Source organism: Bos grunniens, chromosome 10 (genome assembly GCF_055505025.1).
Source record: "Bos grunniens cultivar Pamir isolate PY7600 chromosome 10, Bosgru_T2T1.0, whole genome shotgun sequence".
NCBI lineage: Eukaryota > Metazoa > Chordata > Mammalia > Artiodactyla > Bovidae > Bos > Bos grunniens.
In genome coordinates, this window is record NC_141174.1 from 30,854,709 (window position 1) to 30,873,716 (window position 19,008).

A 19,008-nucleotide genomic window follows, 5' to 3' on the forward strand; every position below is an offset into this window, starting at 1 on the left:
GTCTTTTCTAATGAGTTGGCTTTTCAATGGAGCCTCACAAATTGATAGCAATTTTAAAGAGCATTTTATTATTTGTTTTTAGAGGAATAATCTTAAAACAGTGTCAAAATGTGAAATAAGTTCAATTAAGATCATCACTTAGCCTTTCTGGAAAACAAAAAGAAAACCAACTTATTGTTCTATCTGCACCAAACTTGAATCAGTAATAACCAGCAGACAGGTAGCATGGAGCAGGGCCTACAGGAAAATATGTCTGTGCTTCATTTCATTCCTGCTATAGACTCACTGAATCATCTTAAATAGCTAAGTCAACAACCAGGCTTACATTTTCTCACTTATAAAATGGGATTATCTATGAAGAATTTTAAGATATGTGAGATCATAATAGGAGTGCTCAGAGGAGCCACTTACTTCACACTATTATTGTACATTAGTTTATCATTGATGGTCAATAGGAAAGATAAGGAAACAATATCCTGAAATAAAGTCAAGTTCAATGTGTTATGTAGGTTCAGGTGTTCTTCATAAGAGACTGAGACTTTTAGCTCACTCCACTCAAACTCATGTCCATTGAGTTGATGATGCTATCCAACCATCTCATCCTCTGTTACCTGCTTCTTCCTCCTGCCCTCAGTCTTTCCCAGCATCAGGGTCTTTTCCATAGAGTTGGCTCTTTGCATCAGGCGGCCAAAGTATTGGAGCTTCAACTTCACCATCAGCCCTTCCAATGAATATTCATGGTTGATTTCTATTAGGATTGACTAGTTTGATCTCCATGCTGTCCAAGGGGCTCTCAAGAGTCTTCCCCAGCACACCACAGTTCAAAAGCATCAATTCTTTGGTGCTCAGCCTTCTTTCTGGTCCAGGTGTCACATCCGTACTTGATTACTAAAAAACCATAGCTTTGACTATACAGGCCTTTGTCAGAAGCCTGGCATGCTTCTGGGGCTGCAAAGTCCCAGAAGTTCATGCAGCTGCAAAGAGTCAGACATGACTGAGCAACTTAACAACGGAATATCAGAAATAAAAGTTTTCTCGTTGCCCCATTGTATTTGGTGGTGATAGGGAGCACTGATCTGAGCCCACTTCCCCCAACCATAGAATCACATATCTATTATCACACATGCAGGCAGCTGTGTTTCATAGACAGGTTTTAGAAAGAGTCAAAGGCAGAGAATTAACACCTGCATAAAGGATGCAAACCAGGCCATCACATTAAAGAGCATAAATTGATCAAATGAAAATGTAGTAAATGACAGCCTAATGGTCCTCATTCTGGCTTCCTAATTCTCTGTGCACGCGATGCTTTTATGCACCACTGAAGTAGAGCCATCACGACCTTCAACTAGCCCCAGTTAGTCTAATTACAGCCTAATGCTCTCCAAATATGTCTGGCATAAAAGCCTGCATAACCTGCATTTCTTTAATTTTCATGGGTTAGATTGAACACTTTTAAAAATCTGAACTATAGTGTAACCTTATAGTACACACAAATATATATTTTTATGGAAAATGTGCATTTAAACTGTCTTTAGTATGGTAACCTATCTCTGTATACAGATCAGAATTTGTGAAACTAGAGGAGTTTGAAAATTAATGAGAAAATGTGATTAAACTGCTATGAAAACTCTAAGTAAAAGATATTATTAATTTCATGTCTTAATTTTTTATTCACCATAGGCATGCATTTTTATCTTATTAAGACATGGAAAAAAATTAGATAGTTGTTTCAGTATATTATCAGTATAATAATAAAAATAGGCAATAAGCACTAATTGCTTTACCTGAGTTAAGTGGTTTAATCCTATAAGAACTCTAATCAGAAAGTACTATTATTATCACTATTTTAGAGATGAAACCAAAGCATACTGAGTAAGTTGTCTCAGGCCATATAACAAGTAAATGGTAAACCTGGGATTTGAACCGAAGCAGTCTGTCTCTAGGTCAGATGTTTTAACTAATATACCAACTGTTTCTACAGGTGTAGAAATGCAAGTCAAGGTCTATTGTGTGAGCAAGTGTTCTTAGACTGTTTCTTAGCCCACAGAACGTTCTTGAGGGTCAAAGAACCAGGTGTGGGGCCATCTGGTCTGGAACAACATTGAATATCATGCCACAGACCTGGTTCCTTAAAGCCACCTTGTTCTCCCTCTGGACAGAACATCACTCTTGAACTACTGACATCAGCCAAGCTGAGTTCTGGATGCTGCTGCTAGAATCTACTATGGCACCCCCCCGACACTGGACATAGCCGTCACCTGACCAGAATTGAGTCTGCCAATTCCCTACTTCTTTGCACGCCTAGTCTGCATCCAAGTCCAGCCTTTGTGGCTGACAATGAGTACAGAGAACACATCTTGCAAAGACATTACAGGCAGCACATTTGCTTCAGGTGAAATAATCATGTAAATCTCTGAGAAAGAAAGCAATTTTTGATGGTTGATTATGTGTCACCACTGAGAGGAACTTAAAGTCACCAAGAACATCTCCATTAATTAGGCACAATCAAGCTGTAGAGATAATGGAAAACAGGAGTGTTTCTTCAAGGATATATTTTCCATTCAGATTAGCAAAAAATGTCTCTGAAAATCCTCAGAGGAAGTGAGTAATCACAGGCAATATCTACTGAGTCTACACCTTCTTTGCACTATGCTTCCCTTCATATGACGCTAATGGAGAAAAAATAGTTTGTTGTTTGAGTGTAAAGACTAAATAATGATAAATTGGTTGCCTGAAGTGCAGTAAAAAAGAAACAAATGGATGTGTGGCATTAACAGAGTTAATTATAGATGCAGATTAAAAGGCAAGATTAAGTAGTGGAAGAAAAGCAGAGAGTCACCTTCGGCCCAGACCCGCCAAGCAGCGGCGGTCAGTCACCTAGCAACAAGTTTCCTATCCCCGCTGTGCTCTTTAATTCAGCAAATCTGCTCAGGATGGCAGGCTGTTCTCCTGACAAAACGCATTATGTAGGAGACGGAGGGATACAAAAATCCACTGTACACAGCACTCTGCTCCCTATTGACCACTGATCCTTTCTCTCAATCCACAAAAGAGGCTCACATAATGCCCTGAAAGGAGAAGAGTCTCCACAGAGAAAACATTTGCTTGTAATTGAGATTGACTACATAATGAAAATGATGTTCTTTTTAAAATTCTGCTTGTTGAGGCCACACTTTTTGTCTCCTGGCACTCAAAACACATCCCTGCTGGGAAAAGGGGCAAACATTGTAAAAACTCAAAACTGTGATTTCTTTTTCTTTGCATTGAAAACGCCCATTCTATAACAAAATGGCCAGGTCCTTCTCCTTAGAACTTAAACAAGTGATAAGAAGGTAAACAGGAAAACTTCTATTCAGAGTTGCTGTCACAAATGCTCCCTTTGCTGAAGGCACAGAGGCTTTGCATGTGCATTCGTTTGTGCGACTAGACAAAAATGGTAGAGAGGATTCTGATTTCTTGATTGTGCCCTCTGGAAAAAGATCATACAGTGCTGGTCAAAACTCGGTCACCATTTCAAATATGTGGGTTGAAACACCTATTAAAATCTTAACCTGGCTCAGAGACAAGGAGAGGAGAGAACAGCTCATTTCCTTAATCTAGAGGACACCATTAAAGTGACCTGTGTGTGGTTTAAGTTGATTTCCTATAAAAAGATTATGTTGGGATCTTTGTGAAGACTGATCCAGCATAGTCACAATTGTTTTAAAACTCGAGCATTAAATTTATTAATTTTGAAATGATACTGAAATTATTTTCAAATTATTAGCAAGCATTAATATAATATGTCTGGATTCAAAGACTTTTTATTATATCATGTTGGCCAATATATGGAAAAAGTGACAACCCGATACAAAATAAATGACTTTCACAACAATTAAATGATTTCCCTACACATTAACAAAATTCTGTTATGGCAAAATGCATTCAACAAACATTTATAAGGCACCTACCTGTGCCAGGCGCTGTTCTAGATGCTGGGAATCCAAAGATGAAACCTACAGAATCCCAGCACTCAACAGAAATGGAGGACTATCACACAACTACAGCATGGTGGGAAGGGCAACAGGATGAAGTCTGGCACAGGGTGTGAGGGAACACTTAGAGCGTTACGCGGCCCAGAACGTAGGGAAGTGAAATGTCTGGGGATGTATGGTTAGATGTGCGGCCCAAGTGAAAGAGAAGTTCTTGGCAGAGAGAAACCTCTGAAGAGAGTCTAAAAAGAGAAAGAGCATGGTGCTCTGAGCGACTGAGAGAAGTTCACTATGGAGGAGGCGGGAAGTGGAGTGGTATGCAAGGACCAGACCACATGCAGCCTGTGTGCCAGGCTAAGGGCTTCTCTTGAGAGCAGTGAGGAAAGACTGTTAGATGCTGCTCAGGGATAATTAGATTCTCAGTGACACAGGTAACTTTTTTTTGAAGTATAATTGATTTACAATATTGTATTAGTTTCGGTTAGTATTAGATTAGTTTCGGTATACCGCAAAGTGATTTGGATATGTGTGTATGAATATATATATTCTTTTCCAGTATAGGTTATTTTTATACAGATGATTTTTATTTCCTCTTCCTAAGGCAAGCTCTCAGGTAATAAAGGAATTTTAAGTTACTGTTTAAGTTAGATGACAGAGTCCAAATTTTGCTGAAAACTCTGATGGGAAAAGAGGATTGTTGGTTTTATTGAATGGTTGAGGAGAAAAATAATAGTTCAGTTTTCAGGGAAGAGTGAGGTTGTGAGTCCTTGATATTACTGAGGCTGCACAGGTTGGCACAGAGTAACACAAAGCAGAAAATACTTGACATTTGGGCATCATTATTATACTGATTAATACAACTGCATCAGTGACTAGATTAGAGTAATAAAATAGGTTACTTTTCCGACTTTCCATCCTTGAAAGTGAAAGTTGCCATGCCCTATGATATATTAAAAAAAAAAAAAAAAACCCACTGGTATTTTTTTACTGTCTCAGTAAATGGACTGAATTGATGGGGTATGCACACTGTGCATCTGGGCTGAAAAATGGAAGATAATGTACAACACAAAACGAATCCAAAGAGACCAGTTTATTAACTGCACAGAGACACGATTAAAGACACGTGACTGCACAGTATAGTGATTGTCTAGAGGTTAGTTGTCAGAAGGCAGTACTGTGGTGCCTGTAGACATGAGCACCTCTCTGCACTTTTTACCCGGCCACCCCCCCATTTTCTCTTCCCACACTGTCAGGATTCAGTTTTATCTAAGCAAGGCACAAGAGGGCAAGTCCAGTGTCCATATCAAAACCAAAGATGAACCAGTTCTAAACAATGATTTCGTATCTCTGCTGGATGTCACATCCCCGTATATGCCACGTTGCTGATGACACCCAAAGCCGAGCACAGATCAGTCCAGACACAGCATTTCTTGCTTGGATGGTTAACTAAATTTTTAAAAAGCATGTCAGAACTCCAGAGGTAAAAAGATCATTAAGGGTGACAAAATTGAAACAGTGCTGTAAGGACAAGAGTCACATTAACAGCAAACCCCATACCCCTCCATAAGCAAAGTTGTAAGTCTTCCTTGATGGGGTACTTGGTATATTCTGTGGTAGAACTCGGAGAAGGCAATGGCACCCCACTCCAGTACTCTTGCCTGGAAAATCCCATGGACAGAGGAGCCTGCTAGGCTGCAGTCCATGGGGTCGCTAAGAGTCAGACACGACTGAGCGACTTCACTTTCCCTTTTCACTTTCATGCTTTGGAGAAGGAAATGGCAACCCATTCCAGTGTTCTTGCCTGGAGAATCCCAGGGACGGGGGAGCCTGGTGGGCTGCCGTCTCTGGGGTCGCACAGAGTCGGACACGACTGAAGCGACTTAGCAGCAGCAGCAGCAGCAGTGGTAGAACTGGCTCAGACTTCGGAATCAGCCCTTCCATCATTACATTTCAGCAGAGAGGCTTCTAAGATTAAATAGCTTTCCCATGGTACTATGTTCCATTTTTCCAGTAGAAATAAGTAGTTTTGAATATCTCCTCACTCATCCGAACCAGGACTAGTTTCTTGAATGGAAAGAGTTAATTTTTACCCTTTGCTACAGTGAGCAGTGGCCAAACCAATGCTAATGGGCTTAGCAAACTTCAGCATTCCCTTCTTCCTTTATCCAAAACATATCCTTGCAAAAGTTTCTTAGTGGGCATTTCAAGGGCCACTTCACCGTAGCCTTATTCTTTACCAGGCAGAATCCACTGGGGAAAATAGCATCACAACAATGCCCATCAGTTCCCTATAAAAGGTGAATTTAAAGTCTCAAATGAAAATGGGCCATATCAAGTCTACATGATGAACCACAGAGAATTTATGAAACAGAATCATGTCAGGGTCTGTGAAAATGTAAGAATTAAGAAGTCTTACTCCAATAGTTTCTTTCAGAGAGTATGCTTAATAACTTTGCAAATATTATCTTCTCACATTTGTGTCTAATCAGTTAAACCACATTATCCTCTCTCTTAGCTTTCTCATAGAAGATTATCTGACATTTAGCATTCACCAGTTTTTCTGAAAAGGTTAATAGTTCACCAGCTGAAGTTAGAACTAAACAGAATTGATCATTCCTAAAACTTTTGGTTGAAATGTGAGGGCTTTGTGTTGACAGCCGAGGGATTGTAATGAGTCTCCAGTACATTCTTAAGGCTTGTTTCTTTGCCCTGTGAATGGAAAGAGTAAAATTATAGTCTCTAGGTGTTTTCCACGGTTCTTTCACATGTAGGCTTCCCGACACCAATTAAAGAGATTATGTCACCAAGTGAAAGGAAAGCTATAACTTGTATGTTAATGCTGTGATTACTTGAGACAAGGTCACAGGACCCAATGGCATAGCAGCTGACCTTCAAAAAATTAACTTTGAGCTCAATTCCTAATTAACCTTTTTCAATACAAGAAAGTATAATTTCAGGCCATCGGTCTCCCAAAATATTCACTTTTTCTTGTACTATAAATGTGTTACTAGAATTAATTATTAGTAGTTGTCAAGAGATTTTTTTCCCCCTTAACGACATAATCTTTGAGGATGAATTTTTATTTCCACTCCAAATTTTTGATTTTTCCAGTGAGCAAAACTGCAGAAAACACGCTTAAACCTCAAGAAATATACTGTTAAAATAAATTCATGTTGGTGCACAAAAATAAGTATTATACTTTCAATAGTCAACATCATGAGATTAGCAATCATGTGGACATATGGAAACATGTACATTTTAAAAGATTATATTGAAACCCCAAAATTTTCTCTTTGATTTAATGTTTTCTGTAATTCTTAAAACTTTGCTCTGCTATATAATATGTATTTTATCCCAGAAATAGCCCTCTGATAAACTCTTATTTAGTCAGACCTGATATTAATAGCTAATGGACTTATTTCTAATAATCTTTGATATCCTCTGGCTGAACCGAAAAAAAGTAACTTTTAAAGTATTTCTATATAATGAATGATTGAAGGGTTTGGTCCTGATATTCATGGTTTGCCTCTGAAGATTATAAAGATTCTCTGAATAAATTATATTTACATTATTTAGTAGTTTCTCTCTTATGATCTCCATATTAAAGTGCCACTTATCAAATTTCAAAAATAGCATTTTAATGCCATGATATAGAAAATACTTTCAGTGCAATTTAAATTCTACTACTTGCTCCTTTGATCATTTTGAATCCAGATTGTAAGTAACATGGGCCAAAATATTGTTTAGTAAATTATTCAGAAACAATCCTAGCAACATTTGTATGTTTCTGTTTTACAATTTCCCCAGTTCTGCAGTAGCAGTACTTTTTATTGTTAGTATTGGACAGTGCTGCACAAAATCCTGCAATAATTTAATGGAAAGAAATCATAATTATTACCCTTCTGGCTAAAATATCCCAATATTCAGGCCTGAAGTGTATTGTGGTAGAAATAGAACAATAGACTTTTTAAAAAGAGCCCACAATAGGCTTTTTAAGAGTGTCTTTCTGCCATGAAATACACTGGCAGATAGAAATTGTTCATATACTTTGCCTTCTGAACAGTGTACAGAGCAATACACCGCTGTTTTGTTTATCAGTTGTATTTCTCTTGGAGCATTCATACATAGCAGGATTGAAAAGAAGAGCAAAGACCAGTCATGAGACACAATTAATGTCTTGCATAGGTTTCACTCAAATCAGAAAAATGACACCAAGGACATGGTAGTGAGCACAATAGAAAACAGTGGGAGCACAGCTGGAAAAGTTGCCTTGATATATAAGTATGCAATTGGCATCGATCCTTAGGCTTTTAGGATGAGGCAGGGGGAAAAAATCGTCCAGCTCTCCACCCAATCTATAAAATAAACACGTCATGTTGGAAAAGCAAACAAAAAGTGCACTTCTTAAAGCAGATTTTATGTAGGTTTAACGTTGTTATGAAATTTTAAAAATCCTGGATAGGACAGCTCAGGGTCCTTGTAAAATGAGTGTGTGTGTGCACGCGTATGTGTGTTTATGTATATACTTGTCAATGGGGAACTGGGCTCAGAAGGAGTTTAACATGGCTCTGAAATGGAATTTTCAATTTCAGGGTACAGTAAAATGACTTCTGAAATCACCATCAACACACTTTTTCCATTCCTGGTGGATTCTTTTGTACTGCCTGATTCCCTTGAATTCATTTAAAAAGAAACAGTGTGATGACAGGATTTGGGATATGTTAAATTGGTCCCATTCTTCACTCGGTGACTAGGTTGACTTAGAGAGCAAATAGACATCTAATACACACTACGGGCATTTACTCCTTTTTTGGTCAGCTGAAATACATATCAATGCACAAAAGGTATTAATTCTAGAAGGGTCAGTTATTAATACATTTTATTAAATCTTAGCAGTTAAATGTGTTAAAAATATGTGTATTAGAAATGAAATAATTATTGGATTTTAGTCCTCCTCTAGAATTGTCTCTTTGGTACACAAAGGAGATGAAATGCAGGGGTTCTTTCCCCAGCTCTCATTGAACCCTCCCTATTCCACTCTTCTAAATGCCCTGGATTTGGGAAGAAGGTATTGCTCTCAAGTTCCCAAGGAGAATGCTTTAAAACATCCAGAAACCACTGCCACCCTCAGTGACTATGCATGCCAGCTGTAGAATGCCATGTCCCATCAACATACACATTTCCACCATTCTCCATAACCATTCTACTTTCTTGACCCCTTTAACAGCTGTCTGCCTATTCATTAACACAACTTAAAAGTTTCACTGAATTATTATCCATATTATTTAATGATTATTATTTTATATTTAACATTTGTATTATATATTTAATTTTTATCATTTAATAGATTATTCAATGAGCTATTTCAAATCCTAAAAGACGAGGCTGTGAAAGTGCTGCACTCAATATGTTAGCAAATTTGGAAAATTCAGCAGTGGCCACAGGACAGGAAAAGGTGACTTTTCATTCCAATCCTAAAGAAGGGCAATGCCAAAAAATGTTCAAATTACCATACAATTGTGCTCACTTCACATACTAGCAAGATTATGCTCAAAATACTTCAAGCTAGGCTTGTTAAAGTACATGAACTGAAAACTTCCAGATATACAAGCCCGGTTTAGAAAAAGCAGAGGAAACAGAGATCAAATTGCCGACACTCATTGGATTATGGAGAAAGCAAGGAAATTTCAGAAAAAAAAACTATTTCTGCTTCATTGACTCCACTAAAGCTTTTGATTATATGGACCACAACAAATCGTGGAAAAATCTTAAAGAGATGGGAATAACAGACCGCCTTACTTATCTCCTGACAAACCTGTATGCAGGTCAAGAGGCAACAGTTAGAATCAGACATGGAACAACGGACTGGATCAAAATTGAGAAAATAGTACAATAAGGCTGTATAGTGTCACTCTGCTTATTTAACTTCTATGCAGAGTACATCATGCAAAATGCTGGGATGGATGAATCACAAGCTGGAATCCAGATTGCTGGAAGAAACATCAACAACCTCAGCTATGCAGATGACACTGCTCTAATGGCAGAAAATGAAAAGCAACTAAAAAACCTCTTGATGAAAGTGAAAGAGGAGAATGAAAAAGTGGCTTGAAACTCAACATTTAAAAAACGAAGATCTTGGCGTCTGGTCCCATTACTTCGTGGCAAATAGAAGGGGAAAAAAATGGAAGCAGTGACAGATTTTCTTTTTGGGGGTTCCAAAATCACTGCAGTTGGTGACTGCAGCCATGAAATTAAAAGTCTCTTGCACCTTGGAAGGAAAGCTATGACAAAAAAAAGCATCCTTATAATCAAAACTATGGTTTTTCCAGGAGTCATGTATGGATATGAGAGCTGGACCACAAAGAAGCTGGACCACCACTGTTATTTGGTGAATGCCAAATAACAGACGCTTTGGAACTGTGGTGCTAGAGAAGACTCTTGAGAGTCCCTTGGACTGCAAAGAGATCAAACCAGTCAGTCCTAAAGGAAATCAACCTTGAATATTCATTGGAAGGACTGGCGCTGAAGCTGGAGTTCCAATACTTCGGCCACCTGATGCAAAGAGCCTACTCTATGGAAAAGCCCCTGATGCTAGGCATGATTAATGGCAAAAGGAAAAGAGGGCAGCAGAGGATAAGATGGTTAGATAGTATTATAGACTCAATGGTCATGAGTTTGAGCAAACTCCAGGAGATAGTGAAGGACTGAGAAGCCTGGTGTGCTGTAGTCTATGGGGGTCTCAAAGAGTCAGACATGACTGAGCGACTGAACAACAACAAAAGTTTCACTGAATTATTCTCCATCTTATTTAATTCACAAACATTTGGTGGACACCTCCTGTTTCAGTCCCAATTCAATCTCTAGTTAGCTTTATGCCTTTGAGCAAAGCCCTTAACCATTCTTGGCCTCATGTCTTTTCATCCTTAAAATAAAATATTGAAAACCCCTAGTGATTCTATATGAACTCTCTTGTCTTTTGAAATCTTTTTCTGGAAAAAAGACAAAGCACGTATAAATAGATATTAACCTATATATCCTCAGTGTTTTCCTTTAATCAATTCGCTAATTGATACCTATGTACATATGGCAAATCTCATATCAAAAATTAAACTGAAGATAAAATATCATCACATTTCTAAGTTATAAGCGATAGGAACTAGATGGTATCACTTAGTTCCTATTATTTATAACTGCATTTCTCTCATTTGTCTAAAACATATTTGAAGTATCAAAATCCGAGACAATATGGGGAGTTAGATAATCCAGTGAAATTCACTATAATGAGATTTGATGCTTATACAAAGGTATGCAAAAATGTATGTTGTTATTGTTGTTTAGTTGCTAAGTCTTCTTGCCTGACTCTTTTGCCTCCCTATGGATTGTAGCCCACCAGGCTTCTCTGTCCGTGGGATTTCCCAGGTAAGAATACTGGAGTGGGTTGCCATTTCCTTCTCTAGCAAAAATGTACACACAGATGCAAAGACAGATGCATGTATGTATGAAAAGGAAAATGTGTATGGGTACCATACTTACACATGATTTTGTTTAAGTAAAAATGGATGAGAATGTTTGGGTAGAAATGCCTTTTAATTATTATCGGTGCATTATTTCACACACACAAGCATGTGTGAAAACATCTGAAGAGTATTTAACAAAGGAGTCTGGGGACTTGAGGTTTACAAATCCTTTAAATCATAGCATTATGAAGTAAGACACTGTGAAGGAGAAAAGGGCTCTAGGAGAGGAGAGGCTTCGTCAGTCACCTGCCTGTGGAACAGCTCAGGGTACAGCCAGGAGTGTCAGGTAAACCCTGTCAGTGGCTGCCCTGGGCTAGCCTCCCAGGGCTCCAGGCTAGGAGAAGTTGGGGAGCCAGGGCTCCACAGGGAGCGCTAAAGGAAGACACTCGTGGACCTGGGCAGAGCTGTGCAGTTTTACAAAGATTTCTTGCACTTCTCTGCAATTCAGTAGCACAGTGAGAGAAAAAGAGGGAATTGGAATTTTAAAAAGTGGCTTTGCAATTAATTGTGTTACACTGCTAAGTGGAAAAAAAAAAAAAAGGCCATCCTGTGGTTAGGACTCCGAGCTTCCACTGTGAGGAGCTCGGGTTCTATCCCTGGTCGGGGCACTAAGATCCCACATGCTGCACGGTGCCACCAAATAAATAAAAAAGGTTTGGAATCCAGCTTTCTTAAACAAACAAACAAACAAACAAAAAAACTCAACACGCATCATAGCCGAGTTTAGCTTGACAGTGGACTCAAATCTTTATATTAAATACAATTGTTGCTGCTATTTGAATGAAACCTTGAATACTGAATTTATTTGAACTGATACTGATCATTTTTTTCAGTCGTTAATTTTCAAATAACGTAAACATCACTGGAATAGTTGGGAACAGGGTTTACTCCGCCACCTGCTGGTCATTTGAACATACTGCTGCTCTCCGGAGCTCGCCACAAAAAACAGCCTCAGCCCTGGTTGGTGAAAGCACCTTGCTATAAGGGAGAAGAAATCACCAGGCCTGGGTGGTGGTGGAAACAGCGTTGGATTTGCCGTCAGAAAGCCTGAGGCAGCCGTCACAGTTTTGTCGTTTCTTCTTGGCCAGCTGCCTAAGGTTCCCTCCATAACCAGAGCAGCTCTCCTTTCCTTTCAATGTGACAGTTGGTTATATCCAACCCCTTAATCTCCTCCTCTCTGACAGGTGTTATGAGACCTGCTTTACGTATCTCAAATGGGAATATGCCTTTAAAACTGTAAGGAATTATATAAAGAAATATATTGGTCAGAATTAGGGGTTGAAATAACATCATACTGCCTGCAATCTGTATTTCATGTGGGCATCGTCACAAAGCTTTTAAAGTCCAAAATCTAACTGCAGTCACCTTAAGTCATCTCAAGAAAAATGTAAATATATAAATGCCTTAATATATTTGCAGGTATACTGATCCAGTTTCCAACTTCAGAAGACCCCCCAACCTGTATCATCCTTCCCTCTTTCAAAAAAACCTATTTCAATAAAATCCTGAAAAGTTCCAAAATTTGTGCTTTGAACAGAGAAAGTACCAGTAATCATAACAACAAAATTACCTTCGTGATCTCTTCTAGTTATGCTGAATTATAGTTATTCAAAATTAGTCTTCATGGCCCTCAAGGGGAAAAAATGGAAATATACAGAGCATAAAATGGAAATGATTAAAATTGCCACATTGAACTCTTTTTTTTTTTTCTACCAATTTCTTGATTTCCTAGCTATGGACTATTATTCTGGTTTTAAAAACCCCAGTAAAATTTCCACAATTTATCCTTGTGAGGGACTCTTGTTGAAATTTAATATAAATTTGTAGGTATTCACAAAAGGCAGGTCAGGCAAAATCACATTCTCGCCAGTTGCTTTATTTCTTCACATAAATATCCCTTAAAATTGGCTTTTTTGTGCTTCTGAGTGGCTCTGTAGTCACTCTCACAAAACAAACACAGAATTCTGAATGTAAGCAACCACTAAGTCAGCTTCAGGGAGACAATGTCTTCCTTGTCACTTGATTTTGCCTTTTCTTTTTTAGAAGAGGAAAGTTTTTTTCCCCTCCTACTTGCAGACCACCCAAGAACTTTTTTGTTTTTCTCTTTTAAACTGAGAAAGGGGAGAAAAGGAGACTTCTTGCCCTTAGCAGTTCTTGGGCTTTTCTCCCAATAGGGTAAGTTAATTATTTTAACCTACTGATGAGGGCTGGCCGGGGCAGTCGACGTGGGCGGAAGGGGGAACAGGTGTTTCAAACACCTGCATTTCTAGGCTTAATTGCTCTGAAATCTTGTAGGGTCTCAACTGCGTTCTCCTTTCTTTACAGAGGCTCAAGGGAGGGATTCATTTGTGGAGTTCTTGACTAATTGTAGCATAAATATGCAACCACTTTTGGCTGAACGAATTATTTTCTTTAAAGTAAAGTCCAGGTAAATTTAATTAGGAAAAAGGTGATTGGCAGGTATTACCCTGAATGCCAGGATTAAAAGTCCTACTGTTGTTAAAAGAAAAAGGCAGAGTCAGTTGTCAACCATGTTCTAGTTGTTTTCTTCTCACGCCAATGAGTTCAGGTAAAGAAAACCCAGATCAATGATTTTGCAAGTCTTCATGTTGTGTGACATATATACCACAATTCCAAAAAGTAATTTTTTTCTTCAACTGAATGCATAGAAAATATGCTTTGAAAAGATGTTAAGATAACCTATGTACCAAAATGAATATTTAACATGAAATTTTATTTTCAGCTCAAGTGTTTCCTTAAACATGCACGTGTGCATGTCCCTTCAGTCGTCTGACTCTGCGACCCTATGGACTGTAGCCCACAAGGCTCCTCTGTCCATGGAATTCTCCAGTCAAGAATCCTGGAGTGGGTTGCCATGCCGTCCTCCTGGGGCTCTTTCTGACCCAGGGATCCAACCTGCGACTCATGTCTCCTGCATTGGCAGGCAAGGTTTTTATCACTAGTGCCACCTATAGTTTATAATAATTGAGTGCTTACTTTGTGCCAGGCACTCCTTATATATATTGTCTCATTTAATCCTCACCACCAACCCTGTGAGATATTTTCTATTGCGAGCCTCATTTTATAGATGCAGAAGCTGAGGCATAAGGAGACTAATTAATTTCTCCAAGGCCAGTGGTTAATAGAGATTCCTACACAAGCAGCAAGGTCTATGGCTCCCATTCGTATCATTCATTCACTAGAAGTCAGTCTCCCTACATTGAATGGTGGGTTCTCCAGGAACACTTCCTGTTGATTTCTAAGGGTGGTAGTGGTAAGACAGGGATTAGAACTTCAGTGCTGAGCCAAAAGATCCAAGAGTCCTGTTTTCTAGTCCAGAGTTGTGAGAACAGCCCTGGGTCACACATAAGTACTCTAACAAATAATATGGGAAGATTCTAGAAGAAGCACAGCACTCCAGGATGTACCAGGCCTTGGAGCCAAGAAATCTTGATTGCAATTCTGACTTGGAAAACTAATCATTTTGGAACGAATCCCCCTGCTCAATGAATAAGTAATCTGTGGTCCAGAGAAATTACGAGAAGTTTGGTCCAACCTTCACAGTGGGGTCAGAGTCCAGTGCAAGATTATAATCCAGAAATACTGTTTCACAGCCAGTGCCTTTTCATTCCCAGTGACCGATTTTTCTTCCTTAGGTGAGGATAATTAGACCAATCAATTGGACCAACAGTTTAATGACCTTGCCATGTGACTGACTTCTTGTGTACTGGTGAAAAGGGCACTGGAATGGAAATACAATCTGTTACTGACTTAATGGTTCTCATCAGGCAGCAGCTAAATGTGCTCGCCTGACACAGAAAATCAGGTGTCAACACCGGCTGACTCTGGCAAGTAAACATTCTGACCTCAAACAAAGGAGCCTTAGTTCTTGCTTCTGCTTTCCTTTCTGCCTGCCCATTTTCACCTGTGTTTTCAGGCTGTGGAGGTATGGAAACAGGAAAGGGGGGATTCCCCACTGGAGGCCACCTGGAACTTCCCTCTGTCTCCTGGCAGACCCCAGCTCTCCATTAGGCCTGGCTCCACCACCATTTCCTCCTTACAGCCTGTTCCCTGTCTCCTTCATGACAATAAGTTGCCTTGGAATGGAGGTCAGTTAAGATATTTTAAAATCATGAAAAGGGACGGCTGCACAATTGCAGCCTGAGTAACGTGTCCAGGATTCCTTTGGGACACACTAGGTCTTAAGGCAGGAGGTTACGATACAGATTAAATGACGAATTTCAGAAGAAGCCCAATTGTTGCAAGGAAAGGAAGCTTATGTGATTGGTTGTATCTCAGGTGAAGGGCAGGTATAGAGAAGGTTGGTGCATAACAAAATTTGAGCATAGAGAGAGCTCATTCTAGCAGCTCCTGGTTAGTCTTAGAAGGTCCATCCAGGTATTTTGAGTTTCTCAGATCAATAGTCCTTACCACAATACAGAGTGATCACTAATTACCTTTGCCCACACTTGTATTATTTATAGTACTAAGTATTGAACAGCAGTGCTCCTTAAACTTTAGACATACACATCAGTCATGTGGGGATCTTGTTAAAGATTCTGATGTAGGATGTTCCAGGTGGGCCTGAGAGTCTGCATTTCTAACCAATTCTTAGGTGATGTTGATGCTTCTGGTCTGTTGATCCTACTCTGAGTAGCAAAGAGATGCCGTAAATTTAAGAAGACAGTTCTGTACTACTGAATAATAGTGAATGAAAAAACGTAAAGTCTTAGGGGAGGATTTTTTAAAATATTCATTGCACTTTTGCAAGTATTCTGCTAACATTGTGTGGCGTGGCTTACATTTTTCAGATATTTGAATTAGTTGAAGGAATGTGAACCAAAAAATTGCTAAGTCTAACTCACAAGTTTATAAAGTTCTTTTTGACTGTGATGTATAAGTCTGCATTTTAGATGTTTGAAGGGTTTAAGAGAATCAGATATGCTGAAGTTATAACTGTAGTTTGAAAAAGCAAAGGGAATTTGAATAACTGCATACAGTGGCATAAAACTTTAGGGGAATTTGATCTTTAGGTAATGTATTTGGGAGTGTTCTCTTTTTTCTTATGATCTTTCTATGCTCAAATTTTGTTATGCACCAGCTTTTTACATACCTGCCCTTCACCTAAGATACAACCAGTCACATAAGCTTCCCTTTGTAACATAGGGCTTCCTCTGAAATTTCTCATTTAATCTGTATTATAACCTTCTGCCTTAAGACCTAGTATGTCCCAAAGGAATCTGATTTTTAAAATTTAAATTAATTAAATATTAATCAAAGAATATGACAAAGAAACACTTAAGTAGTTTGTAAATCAAACACAAATTATAATGAAAATGGGAAAATATTGAGAATGGAATGACAACAAAATATTACATATAAAAACTTGTGGGATAAAGCTAAATTGATAGTTATAGAAATATGCATAGTTTCTAGTACTCAACATTAGAAATGAGGGAAGGATGAAGTTAGAAGTTAGAAAAAGAATAACAGGATAAATTGAGAAAGAAGAGAAAGGAAATAATAATAAAGAGTATAAATTATGAAATAGAAAACAAGGAGAATCAACAAAGTCTTAAATCGGCTATTTGAAAAGACGTAAATTATGAACTTCAGTAAGGACTGATCAAGTGAAAGACAGTGGGCACACAGAAGCGAAACCAGAACTGAAAAGGAAGCACAGCTACTGATGCTGCAGAAATTTTTTTTTAGTTATGAGGCTATAGGAACTGTCGCAAATACATTTGAAAACAGGAGAAATGGAAGAATTCTTTAAAAGGAGTATAAATCATAAAACTGACTCAAGAAAAAATGGAAAACCTGAATGGTTCTACCAGCATAAACGAAATTGAATAAAAAATTCCTCAGAGTTTGAACACAATTCCTAACAGTTTAGCAAACATGAAAGGCGCATAGAAAAAAAGAGAGAGGGAGAACTCCCAAACACATATCTAAATGGAAATTCCAGCTGGATTAGAGACTTCAGGGTGAAAGGCCAAGGTAGAAAGCTCTTAGAAAATGAAGATGGCATGAGGAACGATTTTTTAAACAACTCACTAACTGCACAAACCATGAAGGCAAAGATGGGCGGAAAAGTCAAAACACCACAAGGAAAAACCTGGAGGTAATATTTTATACTCCCCGAGTTGGCAAAAAATTTAAAAGTACTATCAAAGCAAGTGTTTGCAAATATGTGGAGAAACGGAACTTCAATACACTGCTGGTGGGAGTGTAGATTTTCATAACCACTTGGGAAAATAATTTGGCCTTATCTTAAAAAATTTAAGATATTCATGCTATATCACCTGGCCATTAGATTTATGCACAAAAGAAAATGATATATATGCACCAGGAAACATGTAGGAGAAAATTCATAGCAGCAAAATCCATAATGGTTAAAAAAAAACAAACCCTGGAAACAACTAAATGTTCATCCATAGAAAAACAAACTGTGATACTAGTCATGAAAGTGAAAGCTGCCCAGTCATGTCGACTCTTTGCAAGCCCATGGATTATACAGTCCATGGGATTCTCCAGGCCGGAATACTGGAGTGGGTAGCCCTTCCCTTCTGCAGGGGATGTTCCCAACCCAGAGATCGAACCCAGGTCTCCGGCATTGCAGGTGGATTCTTTACCAACTGAGCTATCAGGGAAGCCCGATACTAATCATACCACAGAATATTATACAATACTGAAAATGAATGGACTGAAGCAACACACAACAATATAGATGAATGGCAGGAACACAACGTCACTACTACTACTACTAAGTCGCTTCAGTCGTGTCCGACTCTGTGCAACCCCACAGACGGCAGCCCACCAGGCTCCGCCGTCCCTGGGATTCTCCAGGCAAGAACACTGGAGTGGGTTGCCATTTCCTTCTCCAGTGCATGAAAGTGAAAAGTGAAAGTGAAGTCGCTCAGTCGTGTCCGACTCTTAGCGACCCCATGGACTGCAGCCCACCAGGCTCCTCCATCCATGGGATTTTTCCAGGCAAGAGTACTGGAGTGGGTTGCCATTGCGTCACAGATGAATGCAAACCAGCCCTCCTCTCCCAAGCCCCGCGGAGCCCCGCCCCCTACCGGAAGCCGTGGGCAGCTGCTCCACGTTTCTTCTCTGAACTTCCATTGAATTTACTGTCAGGACCTGACGTTTTGTGATGCATCCTTCTCCATGTAAATTTCCTCCAGCAAGTATCAATACATAGTGAGCTCCCCTTAAATGAGTGAGCTCCCCTTAAGTGAGCGAGCGTGTGGGAGGTGCTGCAAGGGTGCAGAGATGCACATAAAATAGTCCCCAGTCGCCAGTTCTAAAGAGTAAGCTATCAAAATGCCTGGGAAATTAGGCAAAGCTTTGTGGCTGAAGCTGCTCTCCAAAAAGGCGTAAAGCGCCAGGTGGTCAAGCGGTTTGGACGTGGTCCTGGTGCCATCCCACACACCAGCGGTGTGACCTGGGCCAAGTCGTTTTACTTTTCTGTGCTTTAGATTTCCATCTGTAAAGGCACAGTGGTCCCACCCACT